The sequence below is a fragment of the Myotis lucifugus genome, unplaced genomic scaffold, assembly GCF_000147115.1.
Source record: "Myotis lucifugus unplaced genomic scaffold, Myoluc2.0 scaffold_48, whole genome shotgun sequence".
Taxonomy (NCBI): Eukaryota; Metazoa; Chordata; class Mammalia; order Chiroptera; family Vespertilionidae; genus Myotis; species Myotis lucifugus.
The window spans coordinates 6,453,935-6,473,329 of NW_005871096.1; the positions used below are offsets into that span (position 1 = coordinate 6,453,935).

Consider the following 19,395-nt stretch of genomic DNA (forward strand, 5'->3'; position numbering starts at 1 on the left):
CCTGCGAGACTCTTCACTCACTGACAGGCAGCAGGCGGGCAGGGGGGAGGAGATGGGTCTCGCAGTAACAGCTGCCAGCGCGCAGCCACAAGATGACCACCGTGAGAGCAGGGTCAAAGGGCAAGGGCTGGAGGAGCTGGATGCCGGGGGGTCTCAGAGCTGTAGATATGCTCCTCCAGTGGTGGCAGCGGCCTCTCTGAAGCTTGTTCAGGGCACTTCGAAGGTGAAAAGGAACGGAGTTCAACGGTAGCCTCCAGAAGATGCTTTTCACCCTTGCGCCCTCATGCCGGCGCAAGTGTGTCTCCCTGTTCGGGCGCCAAATGTTGGGGTCCAACCCCAGCAGGTCCAGGGGTTCCCAAAGGTGTGAACAGAGTTGGCAAAGAAGGAATGACACGGAGACAGCGTTCAGTTGATCAGCAGCTTAGCCAGGTTCTCTAGCCAGGTTCTGTCTTTATTGTCCTGTTACATCTGTATTTATACCAGTTGATTTTAATCCTATCCATTCTATTCTAAAGGTTAGGGCGTTTCTTATCTCTATTCCAAGGTTACTCTATTGTTCTATTAAGCTACAAGGAAGTAACTGAAGGAGATTATCCTAAGTAAAGATTATGTAGCTTAAGTGTGATAGTTTGTAGTTAAAGTGATTAATTACTCGCCTGGCACTTAGTTAAGGGGTTTTATTCCCTCCCTACCTCCAGGGAAAAATCCCCACCTGGGGAAACAACCTTTCTCGGAGAGGTGACCTTGGTTAAAACACATAGCGCTAAGAAGGGGAGCAAACATATTAAGAACAGTATGCCATATATGCCAGGTCTCTTGAAACAGATGTTTCTTCCCTGCAGCGACTGTGTCAAGCAGCAAGGATGGACCGGCTTCCAGCAGGCCTTCAGGTAGCTTAGGATGGGCTGGTTGCTGGAGGAACCAACTACAGGATTAGAGGGTTAGAATTTTCAGCCCTTGGCATTTGGGAAAGGGAGAGGGGCTGGAGATTAGGTTAATTGCCAATGTCCAGTGACAGTCATGCTTATAATAATGACACTCATAAAAACTGAAACAAGGAGGTGAAAGGAGGTTCTGGATTGGTGAGGAGGGTGCTGGGAAGGTGGCGTGTCTGGAGAGAGAATGGAAGCTTGGTGCCCCTGTCCCCTTACTTTGCCTTATAAGGCCTCTCCTTAATTCTATTTTTTATAATGAAGCAGCAGTCCTAAGTATAGCACTTTCCTGAATTCTGTGAGTCATTATAGCGAAGTGTGGAACCTAAGGGAGATTGTGAGAATCTCTGAATTTCTGTTGGTTAGGCTGGGACCCCATTTGCAGCTGGCGTCTATAGTGGGCTAGTCTTATGGCATTGAGCCCTTCAACCTGTGGGGTTTGTAAAGGTAGTTAGTGTCAGAATTGAACTGAACTCTAGGACACCCAGTTGGTGATGGAGAATTGGTTGTTGGAAAAATGGCACAGTCAATTTTTATTTGGAAAAATAACAACTCATAACATTAAAATGTGCCTGAAATAAGGTATTTGAAATTATGGGTTGGTTTACTACTTAGATAAAGACTCAAAAGGCAGAGGGGGTAGGGGGTAACAAGGGGATAAGGACACATATGTAATAACTTAATCAATTAAAAAAAAGACAGAAGGCATTTAAAAAATATAGTGGGAAAGAAAAATTGTCAAGTCAGTGCTTTGTTGTTTATGTATTTACATTGTGTTTTATAATGTAACTAGAAGCCCGGTGCACAAAAATTTGTGTACTCGGGGGGGTCCCTCAGCCTGGCCTGCGCCCATTTGCAGTCCAGGACCCCTTGGGGGATGTCCACCTGTTGACTTAGGCCCACTCCCAGGAAGCCCTCGGGGGATGTCCGACTAACGGCTTAGGCCCCCAAGGGATTGGGCCTAAACCATTAGTTGGACATTCTTAGTGTTGCCACAGAGGTGGGAGAGGCTCCTGCCACCACCTCTGGGCCACCCCAGTGGCACCCCAGTGGGGACCCCCACCATGAGCCAGCTTCTGGCTGAGTCATACTCCCCATATGGAAGTGCACTGACCACCAGGGGGCAGCTCCTGCATTGAGCGTCTGCCCTCTGGTGGCCAGTGCGCATCATAGCAACCAGCCATTCTGTTCAGTCAATTTGCATATTAGGCTTTTATTATTATTACTAGAGGCCCGGTGCACAAAAATTTGTGCACTGGGGGGGGGGGAAGGTCCCCCAGCCCGGCCTATGCCCTCTCGCAGTCTGGGACCCCTCAGGGGATGACCACCTGCTGGCTTAGGCCCACTCCCCGGGGGATTGGGCCTAAGCTGGCAATCAGACATCCCTCTGGCAGCCAGGGAGCCCTCGGGGGATGTCCACTTGCCAGCGGGGAGCAGGCCTAAGCTGCAGTCTGACATCCTTAGTGCTGGTGAGGAGGCGGGAGAGGCTCCCACCACCACTGCTGTACTGGCAGCCATCAGCCTGGCTTGTGGCTAAGCAGAGCTCCCCCTGTGGGAGTGCACTGACCACCTGGGGGCAGCTCCTGCATTGAGCGTCTGGCCCCTGGTGGTCAGTGTGTGTCATAGTGACCAGTCATTCCCAGTCTTTCTACTGTTAGGGTCAGTTTGCATATTACCCTTTTATTATATAGGATAGAGGCCTGGTGCATGGGTGTGGGCCGGCTGGCTTGTCTTTCAGGGTGGGGGTCCCCACTGGGGTGCCACTGGGGTGCCTAGCCAGCCTGGGTGAGGGGCTGATGGCTGTCTGCAGCTGGTCACACCCCTTCAGGGTAGGGGTCCCCACTGGGGTGCCTTTTAATACCTGGGTGAGGGGCTGAAGGGCTGAGGACCGATTTCAGGCTGGCCAAGCCTCCCCAGCAATGGAAGCTCCCAGCCTCTCCTTTTCTGCTTTTTTTTTCCCCTTGGACTTATTTACCTTCTATAATTGAAACTTTGTAGGCTTGAGTGGAGCTCAGAGCCGGCCAGGGCTTGGCTTCCTCCATCGCCAGGGCCAACCCAAGGCTCCAGCTCTGTGGCCATGGCAGGTTGAAAGCAGGTATCTGGGGTTTATTTACCTTCTATAATTGAAACTTTGTTGCTTTGAGTGAAGCTTAGAGCAGGGCCGCGGCAGGCTTCCTCCATCATTGGGGCAAGCAAGCCTCCTGCTTGCTCCAGCTCCGTGGCTGCCAGCCGCCATCTTGGTTGGGTTAATTTGCATATAGTCGCTCTGATTGGCTGGTGTGCGTGGCTTAAGGCGTAGCAAAGGTATGGCCAATTTGCATGTTTGTCTTTTATTAGTGTAGATAGGATGTCCCTATTTCCCCCCTTTTGCCCCCTCTACCCAGCTCTTACCCCCCACTTCTCTCTGGCTATCACCATACTGTTGTCTGTGTCCATGGGTTGTCCATATATTTTCTTTGGCTAATCCCTTCTTTAAATTCACTTCTTTAAATTTTTATTTTCAGATAAGTGCTTATAACTGCACTATTATATATTTTCTATTATATCATTTAGAATTAAGATATTTTTTAATTGAACCCTTGTAAATTTTAGCACAATTTAATAAATTATGCTAGAAGCAATTAGGAGATTTTTCATGTAATGCATACACATTTCAATTAATATTTTATTAATTTTTCATTTTTTAATTTGAAATAATCTCATACATGTAAAAAAAACTATAAAATACTACAGCATATTATATATACCCTTCACCCAATTTCTTAGGTGTTAATAATTTAAACATAACCATTATACAGCTAACAAATTTTGGAATATATTTTTCTTATAATGTCTTTAATGTTACTTAATCCATTTAGTTTGTTTTTGTTAATCTTCACCCAAGGATATTTTTCCATTGAATTTGAGAGAGAGTGAAGGGAAAGGGAGAGACACATTGATTGGTTGCCTCCTGCACATGCTCTGATAGGGACTGGGGATCAAGCCAGCAACTGAGGTACATGCCCTTGACTGGAATCAAACCCTTCAGTCCATGGGCTAATGCTCTATCCACTGAGCAAAACAGTCTTCAGCTTAATTCATTTACTTTTAATCTGTATGTGTCTTTATATTTAAAGTGGGTTTTGTTTTTTATTCACCCTCATAATTTGTCTTTTAATTGGTGCATTTATGCCACTGACTTTCAGAGTACTTACTGATAGAGTTATTGCCATATCTGGTGGCTTCTGGGGCTTGCGGGGCCCACCAGCGGCCCGGGGACCGGATCTGGTCCTGGGCGGCAGGCAAGCGGCTTCTGGGGTCGCCCACGGGGGCCTGGATGGCAGTTTGCGCTGTTGGCTCTCGCTGTCCCGCCCTGCTTGCAGTATGCAAATTAGCCACTATCTTTGTTGGCGGTTAATTTGCATATCTCGCTGATTAGCCAATGAGAGGTGTAGTGAAGGTATGGTCAATTACCATGTTTGTCTATTACTAGATAGGATAAAGTAGAATGATACCATTGTGTGGTTTTCTTTGACCCTTATCTTCTATGGTGTAGACCAAAGGCTTCATAGCATTGTCTCTGCCTCTAGTCAGTGGAAATATCTTGTATGTAAATATTATGGATTGCACTTATAGGTAGTCTCCTTACTGAGGGGTTCCCAGCATTCTGGTGTACCTCTACAGCATTAATTTTACTATTAGGTTGACCTGTAACTTATAATCTTACCACTCAGAGATAACTAGTGTGAGCATTTTGGCATCTTTTCCTCCAACAAAATAACTCAAACTACTGTTTCATATTTGTTTGTTCATTTAACATTTCTCTTTAACAAGTGAGATCATTTCAGAAAAAGGTAACTATATACGGCAAATCTGATTCTTTCGTACAAATTATTTCTATTGTTGTAAAAGTCAAAGGGAAGTTTAGGGTTTCCAAGAAGAAATGAACAATTTCAACAGTGTTAATGTAAATTAGGATGGTCTTTTGATTTTGCTTTTTATAAATGGTTGCAGGATTTTATTTTATTTTTTGAAATTTGTAGTTGATGCAAAAAAAATAGATAAATTGACTTGGAGAGAATATAACTTCAATGCACCTTCCTTTTCCAATAATTGGTTCACTAGGAAAAACCATTCTGTCATTCTAGATTTATTTACTGAATTTCTACTCAAGACTCTAACTCAACTAGAGATGAGCTAAGGGTAAATCCATTTCATGGAACTTTAGTGAATATCAAAACTGTTAATTCTCACACTTTAGGGATAATAGAGCACAGAGTACGAGCTTTGCAGCCAGGCTGCCTGGATTAAAATCTCACCTCTGCCATTGCTAACTGTGTGGCCTGATGCAGGTTACTCATCTCTCTGTGCTTTAGTTTTCATATCTGTAAAATGGGGTTGCAGATAATAGTGCCTACCCCATAGGGTCATTGTAAGGGTTAAATGAGTCATACCTGTAAAGTACTTTGGATAGTAACTACAATGTGCTCACCAACGTGTGACGGTTGTTAATAGTATTTTTTCTTGCTACTGGTTTTCAGAGTTCTTCCTGAGTTTAATGCTAGTCACCTTCACGTTTATTTCTTCCCCTTAAAATCAGATTTTCTATGTCCAGGGTTTTCTGATTCTGTTTAATCTTTCCTTTGCTTGCCTTTTCTGAGTGATCTTTATTTTCTGTCCTAGTCCCTCTTTTGCTTTGCTCTTTCTCTATCTAACAGCATTAGCGGAGACTTCACATCAGAGGACTCCTCGTGACAGAACATTTACTCATCTTTGTTTTCCTGTCCCCATACTCCCAGAAGGCAGGCCACATGCCTGACTTCACCTGTGACTAACGGGAAAACCCCGTGTTTAGGACTTTTGCCGTGTTCTGTTTAATCGTTATCCACTTCCTGTTCCTGGAAGAAAAAGAAACTGCGGGGCTGGTGACAGTGTGTGACAGCTGCTCCCTCACCTCCAGGCTTACGTTCTTATTCTGTCCCGACATTTACCACTGCCTCCTCCAGTCTGGCGCATGTGGCTCACCGTCCTTTCCTGCCTGTTGGGTGGGTATCAGCTGAACGGTAAGCTTGGTGAGGATAGCCGTGTTTACAGTTATTAGCACTGATAGCAATCATCATGGCAACGGTAGCTAACTTTTATTGAGCACTGGCCGTGCTAGGCACTCAGGCAAACCCAAGTTCATCTCTCTTAAGACTCAGAAACAATTCCGTTCTTATCTTCATTTTAGAGATGAGGACACGGAGGCGCAGGGTAGTTAACTGACTTGCCTGGGGTCTCACAGCTAGCAACCTAGTTGAATGAACATAGTGCAGCCAAGAGAAAGCTGGCTTCCGCTCTGGCCTCCTTTCTTTCTGGGGCATAGCTTTCGCTCAGAGCTTGGGCCCTGATGGTAACAGACCTGGGTTCAAATGCTGGCCGTTCCCCAGATGAGCCACCTTGGCTGATTCAATACTCTGCTCTTTAATGTCTCCAGTAAAAAGTGCCAGGCACATAAATAAGCATTCAGTGCAAATTCGCTGCCATTAGCAGTTGGTGGTAGAGTAATTGAATGTCCCAGAGGCCTTGGGTGTAGGCAGGGCAAGCCCTTTCTGGCCAGTGCTGGGCCATCTTCCTCTTTGAAGGCCTTGCTGAGCTCCAACCAGCTCAGCCAACACCCTGTTGTTATCCCACGTGGTTGGCTTGTGTTTCCTTCTGCCTTGTGGAAATTACCTGGCTCGACTCTGGCCCTGTAGGGGCAGGTTGTACCCAGAAACCAGGGACCTAGCTCCCCGAGGCTGGGTCCTCTGCACTAGCTGTCTCTGTGATGTTCCAGGGGACTCACTAAGGGAACCCCCTAAACCCGGTCTTGCTGTTTCTGCCTGAAACAGGCCATCTGGGCCTGTCCTCTTCCCATTTGGTGGTTTACTCTGGCACTTGCCGCTTAGCTTCCTCCCATAGTTTAAATAATTTCTAACCTACTCCCTGCTTGGCCTCGCTCGAGGAATGTGCACAAGAGATCAGTTAGGGGTCACGACCCCATGGAAAGAGGGCAGAGCCTTTGGTGAGGGTGTGTCAGCTTGGCTCCTTGAGGACTCCTCAGTTTGGAATGTGATGGTCTTCCCCAAAAATCCAGCAGAGGGCCAATCCCCAAAGCTGGTCTTAGGCATGTGCTGCTAGTTGTGGTCTTCCTATGAATCTTTGCTAACTGGAACCTTCTGTTGATTTCGATGAGCACAGGGCTTCCTGGTATAGTTAGATCTTTTGGAAAGGGCTTTACTCAACAAGGGTATAAAACTATGGGATGTATCAGTTCTGCTTTCAAAAGAATTTGTGTTTTTAAAAACTGTTGGCATTTGGGGGTATAAGTACATTGGACATTCTGTCCCACCAAATAGTACCTTAAAACTGCTTACTAAGTTACAGTGAGAGTGGACACCAGATCAATTACTGGGAGCCCTTCAGAAGGTTGGGATCTGCTTCCATAGGGTCCATAGTAGATGTTTAAGGTGCTTCCACTGTGTTCCAGGAACTGTGATAGGGATTAGAGGTACAAAGACACCTCTACTTGGGGAAGCTGGCGAGTTTGACATAAATGAGGTTCTCCCTGCGAAATCAGTGTCGCTTTTGGTTGCTCACAGGATGCTGGAGTGTTGTGTGTTGTAGTGAGATGGGTGGGGAAGATGTCAGCGGCTCTGAGTTTTGGTTCTGCCTGGCTTGTTTCTCTACTCAGTGATGTCGTGTTGGGCCACTGATTTATTTGCAAAATGATATCTCATCCACCCTCTTGACTACTTCCTTGGACTAGAGGTTTCAGACAAAACAATGAATGTCAAAGTATCAAGTGGCATTTGGGTGGGAACTTTATATCTTTTACTAGAGGCCCGGTGCATGGATTCGTGCACAGGGGGGGTCCCTTGGCCTGGCCTGTGGGTATTGGGTCGAAACTGGCTCTCTGACATCCCCCAAGGGGTCCTGGATTGTGAGAGGGTGCAGGCCAGGCTGAAGGACCCCACTGGTGCATGATAGGGACTGGGGAGGGACCGTAGGGGGGCTCCAGGACATGTCTGGCCCATCTTGCCCAGTCATGATCTGTCAGACCCCAGCAGCAAGCTAACCTACTGGTCGGAGCGTCTGCCCCTGGTGGTCAGTGTGCATCATAGCGACTGGTCAAACGGTCGAACAGTTGGAGGGACAATTAGCATATTAGGCTTTTATATATATAGACTAGAGGCCCGGTGCACAAAAATTTGTGCACTCGGGGGGGAAGGGGGGTCCCTTAGCCCGGCCTGTGCCCTCTCGCAGTCTGGGACCCCTCAGGAGATAATGACCTGCTGGCTTAGGCCTGCTCCTGGGTGGCAGAGGGCAGGCCCAATCCCTAGGTGCAGCCCCTGGTCGGGCTCAGAGCAGGGCTGATTGGGGAGTTGGGGCGCCGCCCCCTGTCATGCACAGAGCAGGGCGGATTGGGAGGTTGCGATGCCACCCTCAGTCATGCTCAGGATAGGGCTGATTGGGGGGTTGGGGCACCACCCCCTATCACACTCAAGGCAGGGTCAATGGGGAGGTTGCGGCGCCACCCCCTGTGATGCACAGAGCAGGGCCAATCAGGGGGTTGGGGCGCTGCCCCCTGTCACACACAGAGCAGGGCCAATCAGGGGGTTGGGGCAGTGCCCCCCCCCCGTCACATACAGAGCAGGGCCCATCAGGGGGTTGGGGAGCTCCCCCCTGTCACTCACAGAGTAGGGCCGATAGGGGAGTTAGGGCACCGCCCCCTGTCACACACACAGCAGGGCGGATCAGGGGGTTGGGGCGCCGCCCTCTATCACCCACAGAGCAGGGCCGATCAGGGGGTTGGGGCGATGCCACTGTCACACTCAGGGCAGGGCCGATGGGGAGGTTATGGCTCTACCCTGTCACACACAGAGCAGGGGGGGGGGGGGGGGTTGGGGCGCCACCCCCTGTCACACACAGAGCAGGGCTGATCAGGGGGTTGGGACGCCACACCCTGTCACACACAGAGCCGCAGAGTGATCGGGGGTTTGGGCGCTGCACCCTGTCATGCTGATCTGGTGCCAGGAGGCCTTGCGGTTCCGCTGATCCCGGTGCTGGGAGGCATATTATCCTTTTACTATATAGGATAGAGGCCTGGGGGCCGGCTGGTTTGCCCTGAAGGGTGTCCTGGATCAGGGTGGGGGTCCCCACTGGGGTGCCTGGCCAGTCTGGGTTGAGGGGCTGAGGGCTGCTTTCAGGCTGGTGGTTTTGACTGCTTTCAGGCTGGCGGGAAGCTCCCAACCGCTCCTTTTTTTCTTTTCTTTTTTTCTTCTGGGCCAGCTTTAGCTCTGGCTCTAGCTCTGAGAGCAGGTATCTGATTTGTTTCAGTTCTATAATCGAAACAATGTATAACTTCAGCTCTGAGATCCCAGCCGGCTATATTTGTTAGAATGTTTCAAACTGCCAGCTCAGAGGCCGGCAAGTCAGGCGGGGAACGTTGGAGTCTGCAGTCACTGGAGCAAGCAAGCCTCATGTTCGCTTCCAACTGCCTGGCTGCCGGCCGCCATCTTGGCTGACAGTTAATTTGCATAAGGATACGCTGATTAGCCAATGGGAAGGGTAGCGGTCGTACGCCAATTACCATTTTTCTCTTTTATTAGTGTAGATGGTGTCTTTAGCTACTGTGTGTGATTGAAGATTTTCTTCCTCCTTCCCCTTCCTTTCTTTTTTCTTCCTTGCTTCTGAAAGATTTTCAGATATCATGTAATTAACATGTTTAGTACAAATTATGTTTGTGGCAAGTATTGAATTGCTTCCAAGTACAATAGATTGTGAATAATAGTGTGCAAATACATATATGGATGGGATGCTTTTTTCATAGATAGAAAAATATCTTCCTTTTCCTTCATAAGAGTTCTGGAAGGGTAAAATAGAGTAATACTTTAGAGTGAGCTTTTGCTTTATGCAGTTAAGTTAATAATGGGAAATTATGCTGCTGAGGTGTTGTTTTTTTTTAAAAAAATGAAGTCAATACAAAGTTCATCTTGCTTTAGCTGACTTTAATAATTTTTCATGCAGATGATTTTTACATTAAAAATGCATGTGCATTCCAATGTTTATCATACATAATAGGGTCATATGTATGATAGAGACAGATGAAGAGAGGCAGATTTTTTGGGTTTAAAGGCATTAGACTGGGTGAGTGTGGACCTGGGCTCCAGTCCAGCCCAGTGGTTAGTTAGTGATGGTTTAACCCACCTGTTTACTGTGAGGCATGTGTCACTCACTAGATAGAATTGAAGGCTGTCTCTGCTCTCACAGGCACTGTGGCTGAGGATGTGAGGCCTGGGGTTACATTGCCTGGGCTAGATCCTGTCCCACCTCCCACATTAGGGCTTGTTATTGAACCTTGTGTCCATCATTTTCCTCATCTTTGGATGGGGGTAATGAGAAGACCTACCTTACCGATGTGGAAATGAAATGAGATTGTAATGAAGCATCTAGAACAGTGCCTGCTGCACTGCAAAGACCCGGTAAATGCTGCCTTAAAATTGTTTTAATGTAGCAACTCACTCTTCATAACACACTCCCTTTTGAAAAGAATCTGAAGGGAGCATTAGATTTCTGAAGTTCTGTTGCTTTAAGGTCACTTCAAACAAATGACTTTTATTTTATTTTAAAAATAATATTTTTATTGATTTCAGAGAGGAAGGGAGAGAGTGAGAAAAAGAGATGAGAGAGAATCATTGATGAGCTGCCTCCTGCACGCCCCCTACTGAGGATTGAGCCTGAAACCCAGAAATGTACCCTGACTGGGAATTAGGTCGATGCTCAACCACTGAGCCACACCGGCCAGGCCAAATGACTTTTAAAAAATCCCATTTTTCCTCTTGAATGGCCATCACTTACACTCTGCAAGGTGCAGAAAGGTCCACCAAGTCTCTCTTCACTCTGTCCTCCAGCCACCCAGGCCCTCCCCTGGAGACACAGTGCCATCAGTAAGTAAAGATTTTTTTTTAAATCTCCAAATGGACAGCACAAAAATAACAAGAGATGGAGGAGAGGCAAGGGAAGGGAAGGGGTAGGAGGACAGGAAAAGCGGATAGGGGGATTCAGGGAGGTCCCGAGCTCTCCTGGTCCCTGCAGCCCCTGGCTGACACCCCTCTCTGAGGACCCTGTGATTTGTCTTCCTGTGTGGGGTCTGCCAGGAGCTCCTCAGCCTTCTCTGCCTTAGAGGCCCGGTTGGTGGCTTCCTGGCCTGTGTCCCAGGCAGATACTGGTGAGATGGCCGTGCTCTGGTCTGCGGTGAGGCCAGGTCAGATGAGCCTTCTGTTGTCCTCTGAATGGAAACCATTGTTTGAGGTGCTCTGGGAGGTTCAGAAAGAGCCCAGAAATTGAGATCCTTTGCTTCTCAGCACACGGGGATCCTAAAGTTAATCAGTCCTCTCCCAAGGAGCAGCTGTGGAGCTGTAGTAGTTGTCTACGTGCAATCCTTTGGTGCCCTTAGGGAAATTGTGTTTGGTCAGGGAGTTTTGTGGTCTTAAGAAATCACTTCAGTCTGGCCGGTGTGGCTCAATGGTTGAGTGTCGATGTATGAAGCAGGAGGTCACAGTTAGATTCCCAGTCAGGGCACATGCTCGGCTTTTGGGCTCGATTGCCTCCCATCAGTGATTCCATCAATGATTCTTTCTCATCATTGATGTTTCTATCTCTCTCTTACTCTCCCTTCCTCTGAAATCAATAAAAATATAATAAATAAATAAATAAATAAATAAATAAATAATTTCAAAGAGTGAACCTGAGAGGGTTGCAGCGAATGCTAGGAACTTTCTCCGACTCTGCCAAGTTGTTTCTCCCGCTCTGGTTTAAATGAAAACCTGCAATGGAGACTATTTGTCGTTTCCATCATTATTTTTAAGTAGCTTTGTTTCCTTATGTTGAAATCACCCTCGTTTCAGCCCTTTGTTCCGGGAGCTCTCTGGGGTTCAGGGCTGGTTCCAGTTGTTCTCCAATTTCCTGCCTGTCAAGAATGTTTGTTTCCTTTTTGTCCACCCAGATTCAATTTTTCTTTTGAAACCTAACCTGAAGTCCCTTTTTTCCCCTGGATCACACTATTTACTTCCCTTCTCAACTCCAGCGGAACACAGAGAGAAACCACAGCTTAAGTAAGTGTGGCTTGTGCTTCAAACATGCCTTATTGAGTAATTGGGTTGGAAATTAAAATGCATTTTCCCATTAAAAATGATTACTGGGGTCCCACAAAGGGTATTTAAAAAGAATGATAAAATAATACTTTGTGAACATTTATTACAGGAAAGTTGAAAGAATAGTAAAATGGTTACTTGTATATTAGCCACTTAGATTCAACATTTTGCCATATTTGATTTCTCACCCTACTTGTCTAACTAGCTACCTACCTACCTACTTTTTTTGCTGAACTAGTTAAAATCAAGTTGCAGCATTTCCCCCTCTAGTGTGTATCTAGTAGGATTGACTTCCTGTAAATAACCTCAATACCATTATTATCCCTAAGAAAATAAACATGTCTTTAATACTGTCTAACCCGGTTTCCTCAATTGTCCTCAAAATATCCTTTGTAGCTGTTTAAATTTTTTATTATTGTTTAAAATTTTCAATCAGGCTCCAATCAAGGTTTACTTGATTGCATTTGGTTGTATTAGTTTTAACAAAAGCTATTTGAATGTACATTTAGCTACTAGGAAGGTAGGGGGTGGGGGGAAGGGAAGGAACTGTCTTGGGCACAGGCATTATTTGAAATCTTTGGCTTCTTACTCCCTCCCTTACTCTTTTTTTTTAAAAAAATATATTTTTATTGATTTTTTTACAGAGAGGAAGGGAGAGGGATCGAGAGTTAGAAACATCGATGAGAGAGAAACATCGATCAGCTGCCTCCTGCACACTCCCTACTGGGGATGTGCCCACAACCAAGGTACATGCCCTTGACCAGAATCGAACCTGGGACCCTTCAATCCGAAGGCCAATGCTCTATCCACTGAGCCAAACCGGTTAGGGCCCTCCCTTACTCTTAATGCCTGTGTCCAGATCCTGGGGTGCTCCTGCTGCCCCGAGCTCTCCATTTTGGCACCCCCAAGGGTGCAGCTGAGCTTGCACAGGTACGTATTAGCAGAAACCTCAAACAGCAGCATTTTTCAAGGGGCGTCTTAGCCAAATGCATCTGTCAGTCATGAATTCATGGCCAGGCATTGTTGATGTGGGCATGTTTTGCTGGGAAAGCTGTCTAGGCCTCCATCTGTTTCCAAAGTGGTCTTTCTACCCAGAATCAGAGTTCTGTGCTCCTGGATTGTGGTAGCATTTCAAGGACTTTGACAAAATAAAGGTAACTGGCTGTGTGCATTGGGAGGGATTTTGTGTCATGGGTGGGTAGACTCTGAGTAGGCAGGTCCCTGTCTGGATGTCCCCTCCCTGCCCTGTCACAGCTGCGGAGTGGGGGAGGGTGGGGCTGTGGCAGCTGCTTATCTGGGAGGTGTTTGGAAGTTGGCCACTGCCTGAAGTTTTGTTTCACTACAACATTTAGCACTTATTTATATACTGATTTCCATTGTTTTCCCATTTGTGCTCTCCATACATTTTTAGCTTTATGAATTTGTCTGGGAAAATGCTGTGTCTTAATAATTGGTGCTGTGGGGAATGATCTTAAAAGCTCTATGACTTTGGTTATCTCTGCAGCCAAAATAGGAATTATCCCCAAATAGGAATAATTTGGGGATAATTTTGTTTTGTAGAATTTGCTTTTGTTAGTGTAGCTAATTGATTTCTTTTGTTAGTGTAGCTAATTGATTTAAACTGTGTTTAACCAGTTAACTTAATAAAGGAAGTTGTTTTGCAGGAGCTAGTTGATCTGGTTGTGAGCACCGTCAGAAACATGATCTGCCTGAGTTTTCAGCCAGGCTCTTACTAGCTCTTAATCGTGTGACCTTGGGCAAATGATTTACCCTCCTGAACGTCAGTTTCCTGTCCTCTAAAATAATAGTACCCACCTCACAGTTGCGACCATCTGAAACCATTGGGGCTATGACCTAAACCCTGAGGCATCTAAGCAAATATATTAAATGTTTATGCAGTAAACTCAGTGGAATAGAGGTTGTAAATAGCCTCACATTACATCAGGATAGGCTTTGCTAACAATGGGTTTGTCAGATTTGGTTTTGTTACCGGTCCAAAGACCATATATGCCCAACTCTTTGAAAATGCCAAAACTGAAAATGTCAGAGCCTGGAGGAGAAAAGGTTTATTGATAGAGAAGGTGCCAAGTTGAGAAGATGGGCACCTTAGTGGTTCCTCTAATCCACCTTAAGGAAGCACAGAGTTCAGGCTTCTTTTATGCCAAGGGAAGGGAAAATGGGAGGGAATGGTTTCATAAAAACTCTGAAGCCCTAAGCAGAATTTCTCTAATGATTAACATGTTTACAGCAGGAACCATTAGCCTGAAGGCCATGGGAAAAACGCAAGCCCACACAAGAAGGAGTCAGAGAGACTGAGCATTTCACTTTATTACAGTTTTATTAGGAAATGAGTTTATTTTTAGATAGTTTTGGATCTTGCCTTGTGGACATGGGATGGTGGGCTTATGTTTTTCTCTCCAGTAGCATCAACCCAGAGTGTATTGTGGATGGGGCTGTAGACTGTGGGGGAAATTTTGGACTTTTGAGAACCACAGAGGACATCAGTACTAGCTCATAGTTAGTTGTTCAGCTAACCCAGTGGTTGGCAAACTCATTAGTCAACAGAGCCAAATATCAACAGTACAACGATTGAAATTTCTTTTGAGAGCCAAATTTTTTAAACTTAAACTATATAGGTAGGTACATTGTTATTAACTTAATTAGGGTACTCCTAAGCTGGCCTTTGCTAAAAACGTCCTCAATCTGATTGAGGTACATTCTCTGAGGTCGACCCCTTCCAACTCTCCCATCCACACTCACCTTGTATACTTGTTTCGTCTATCTCCTTTCCGAAAACCGACTTCTGTGCATGGGCCACGAAGTTTCAATTGCACTGTACGTGTGCGCCCACATGTGGTATTTTGTGGAAGAGCCACACCACTCAAGGGGCCAAAGAGCCGAATGTGGCTCGCGAGCCGCGGTTTGCCGACCACTGAGCTAACCAAATCAAGGCCCAGAGAGGTAAAGTAACTTGTTCATGGAGGTAGCAGGTGGCAAAGCTGGATAAGGAAAAATACATTTAGAGAAATGCATATCTAATGATGTTAGTCAGTAATCTAGACCAAAAATAGATTGCTCTTGGGTACTGTGATTTGAATGTTTGCTAAAGAAAAAAAGTGGGAGGAAAAAGTGTGTGTGTGTTTAAAAGTTCTTTTCCAACTAAGCTTGGTGTGGGTTATCAGTTTACTAACCAAGCCCCTTTCCCATCACAGAGTTGCTGGGTCACTCTGCTGGGAAACTCTAGCTTCTGGGAATGCAACCCCTTTCCTGATAAAAGGGAAAGAATAGCTATCAGAACCATCAAAATGCTCTTGACCTTGATTGGAACAGAGCTGCTTGGGAGAAGTCACAAGGTCTCCTTATCTGGAGTCTCTGGTTATTACCATCATCTTCCCCATTATTTTAGTAACCCTCAAGTGATGCCCACTGGCTTTGAGGAATGCCATTTCTGCACCATTTCATCTCAGCACCTCTTGTTACTGGTCCAAAGTCCATGTGCCCAATGCTTCAAAAGGTCAATATTCTAAACATTAGTAGGTGGAGTAAGAAAAGGTTTATTGATTGAGAAGGCTCCTAATTGAGAAGGTGGGGGCTTTAAGAGGTTCCTCAGATCTATCTTTGGGAGTGCAGAATTCAGGCTTCTTTATGTGAAGGGAAAGGAGAGGTGATCGAGGACCACAGACATGTAGGTACCAGTGGATCCAAGGAAGAGTGAGCAATCTCTAAATCTCTTTGTTTTCGGTCCATTGACCCCTGTTGATCTGAGTCTGGTCTTGAGGCTCCTGAAAATGTTTGATAAACAATCATTATTTTGTACTTTTCCCCTACCTCTTCAGGAGTGGTACCTTCTGGCAAGGGGCTGGCTATACAGTGGGGCCTTGATTTACGAGTTTAATTCGTTCCGTGATGGAGCTCGTAACTCAAATTACTCGTATGTCAAATCACAAAGTGAACGAGTGAGACACGTGATGCTGGGCTGATGTTGTGGCGTTCACTGTGACGTTCGCTGCGCCAACTAGCGGTGGGGTATCTGAAGCTGGCTCGTAACCCGAATTTTAGCACACAACTCAAAGCAAAAAATTGGCGGAGAGACCGCTCGTATCTTGAAAAACTCGTTAGTCGGGACACTCGTAAGTCAACGCCTCACTGTATTTCAAGCAGAATTCCTCTAATGTTAGCATATCTATAGCAGGAGCCATTTGCCTGAAGGCCACAGGAAAAATGCAGACTACAATTACTGGTAAGACAGAATCAGAGAGACTAAGCATTTTTCATCCGTTACACTGCCAAGCATGTCAAACTCGTGGCCCGAGGGTCCCATGCCTCATTTATTTAAACGAGGCATGCGGCCCGCTGGCCTCAAGTTTGACATGCTTGCAGTGCCATTGGAGTCAGTTGCAAACACAAGTATTACTTGGAAACAAGCTAGAAAACAGCTTTTGATGTTTGTGGGATGACTTTTAGCCATTCCTTATACTTTTCCCTCAGTTCCTTGCAGTCTTCAGTCTTTTTTGTTTCACGTCTTTTCTGACCTTCTCCATGGGATCTTGGCAAAACATTCGACGCATACATAGTGAGTCCTCAGAATACACTAAAACTAGTGTAGGTGATTAAATAAGCCTGTCTGGGCCAAGGAAAACCCCATGGATTTTGATAAATGCTGTCTTTGTTGGACATTTTTTTCCTTGTAATGTTGTGGAAGGGAATCACATTGCAGAGGCTACTGGAGATGAGGTGTGGGGCTTCTTTTTGGAGAGGCTGAGGGGACCCAGGTGAGCTGTGAGTTGGGAGTTGGAAGGGAGGTCAGAGATGGCGGACAAAGAGTAAAATTTTGCAGTTCATCTTATAAACTGCTTTGAGTCTGGTGTTGGGCATTTTCAGAACATACTCTACTTCTTACTATTCTAACTGGAACCCATTGTTTTGAAGTTTGGGGATCATTTAAGCTGTGAAGGGAAAGGAGAATATGAGAGCAAATGAGTATTCAATATTTTAACAGAAAAGTAGCTAAATGTTGAAATATTACTGGAAAAAATAATTGAAATATACCTTAAACAGACATTTGTGGTTGGATGGTGCTCTGTTACGAGCCCTGTTTTACATATTGTTAAACAAAAACCCTCCTGGCTGAAAGTTATTCTGAAAGAAAGGGTTTATTGAGCCAGAAAAAATGACCAGGTCCTGGGGCATACAGCACCAGCAACTGGGCTAGATGGAGAAGACAGACATGTCTACTGTCTTGGGGTTGGCAGGCATCTTTTGGGGAAGAAAGATGCAGGTTGTTTTGAAAGATTGGGGGTGAAAGGTAGGTGGGAGAAGGTGAAGCAGAGAAAGTTCTGGGATAGGTGACTAAGTCCCTAAGGAAGAAGTAGTTGATGCTTCTGGATCAGTGGTGGGCAACACCTGGAAAGTTCAGGCCTAAGCAAGAGTGATGGCATCTGGTGGTTTGTGTGTTTTAGATAAGAGCTGAAATAGCTGCCTGAAGGTTGATTCAAAGGTTCAACATACATTCAGGAATGTGACCAGTCTTTTGTTGGCTTAAGCCTATGGCTCTGTTAATTGATTAACTTCCCTTGACTTCCTCCCCCCTCCTGCTACAGTGTAATTTAGGACATCTCAGAATTTTTCTCTTGCCACTGTGCAGTCACCTAGGCTTTGAGAAGGAAGAGGAAGCAGGTACCAGCAGGCAGGACCCAGACTGCCTGGTGTGAATCCAGGCACTGCTACTGAGTGTGTCCTTGGGAAGCTTGCTTTACCTTTCTGTGCCTCCTATTCTGTCTGTAACATGGGTATCAAACCACTAACTGTGTCATAGGTTTATGGTGGAGATTCAGTTCTTTGCATAGTGCTGGCTCATGAATGCTCCATACATGGGGTAGCTGCTGTTAGTAGTAACAAGAGTGATAAACTCTCTGCACCAAACTTCCCTCCCTTCTGGAACCTTCCCACCCCAAACTGATCCTTTCCTTACTCTGGCTCAGCCTACTTTGTCTGACCCTGACTGCTTAGTCCTTTATTGTCCTGGACTTTCCAGTTCCCATGGCTCTCCCTGCATGGGTCAGCCCAATTGGAGACTTGGGGTGCAGTTCAGCTGTGCCCCAGTGCCTTTGGAGTTTTTTTCACGGGCCTCTCCCATTCCTTCAATCTCTCTGGGTAGCCTCACTGAACCCACAAGCCCTCTTCTGCCCTGACTGCTCCAGTTCTCAACAGATGCCATCTCCTATTATATGTTAAGAGAAAATAGAGGGTATTGGGCACCTGCTCCCTCAACTTCCTTATGCCCACTACACTGGACTCTAACTCATCACCCTGCTTCTGGAACAAGTGTCTTTTTTTCCCTAGTCAAGTGTTTAATCTGTCTCCTTCACGTGGAAATCATTCCTTCTGGCTTCTTCTAGGTTATAACTCCCTACTCCCTCTCACTCTCCCATTTGCTCTTTCTGCATGTCAATACTTGGGTTCAGCCACTTAGAAACAACCACCACAACAAAGCTCCAAATCAAAATGCCTTCCCCTCCTCTACCCCTTTCGCTCATACTTGGCGCCTAGAAAGAGTGAACTGAGTCCCGTCTGTATTTGTCAACCCAGCGAGTCCTGCCTTACCTTAAGTCTATTGAAAAACTGCTCCCTCCAAGGCCAAACGGGTCTCCTCTGCATTGTTTTTCCTTCCTACTTTATTTTTATTTTTTTAATATATTTTATTGATTTTTTACAGAGAGGAAAGGAGAGGGATAGAGAGTCAGAAACATCGATGAGCGAGAAACATCGATCAGCTGCCTCCTGCACACCCCCTACTGGGGATGTGCCTGCAACCAAGGTACATGCCCTTGACCGGAATCGAACCCGGGACCCTTTGGTCCGCAGGCCGACACTCTATCCACTGAGCCAAACAAGTCAGGGCCCTACTTTATTTTTAAAATGTATTTATTCATTTTATGTATGTATGTATTTATTTATGTTAGGATTTTAAAGTTTATTTCAGGAAATGATAGACAAACAGGGAGTAAAATACAGCAAAGAGAAATTAAAAAAAAAAATTCCAAGTTGCTTCCTAAATTAGAAACTAAAGGTTTCCCACGTGTTCTTAGAAATATCTGTGTGGCCTCATTTGTCTTAGTTCTACATTCTCTGTCTATAAAGATACTTCTTAGGTCCTTTTTCTTTTCGTTGTGGTAAGAACATTAACATGCGATTTACCCTCTTCATAGATGTTGAAGCGTACACACCCTGTTGTTAACTATAGACAATGTTGACAGCAGATCTCTGGAATGTACTCATCTTGCATAACTGACACTTTATACCCACAGGAA

The 19,395-nt window shown here is 45.7% G+C and overlaps 1 protein-coding gene across 1 annotated transcript in view; it reads left to right on the forward strand.

The window, feature by feature from the left end:
- Positions 1 to 19,395, forward strand: part of RELL1 (RELT like 1) — a 75,773-nt gene that overhangs the window by 16,899 nt on the left and 39,479 nt on the right. The gene's annotated exons all lie outside the window — the stretch shown is intronic.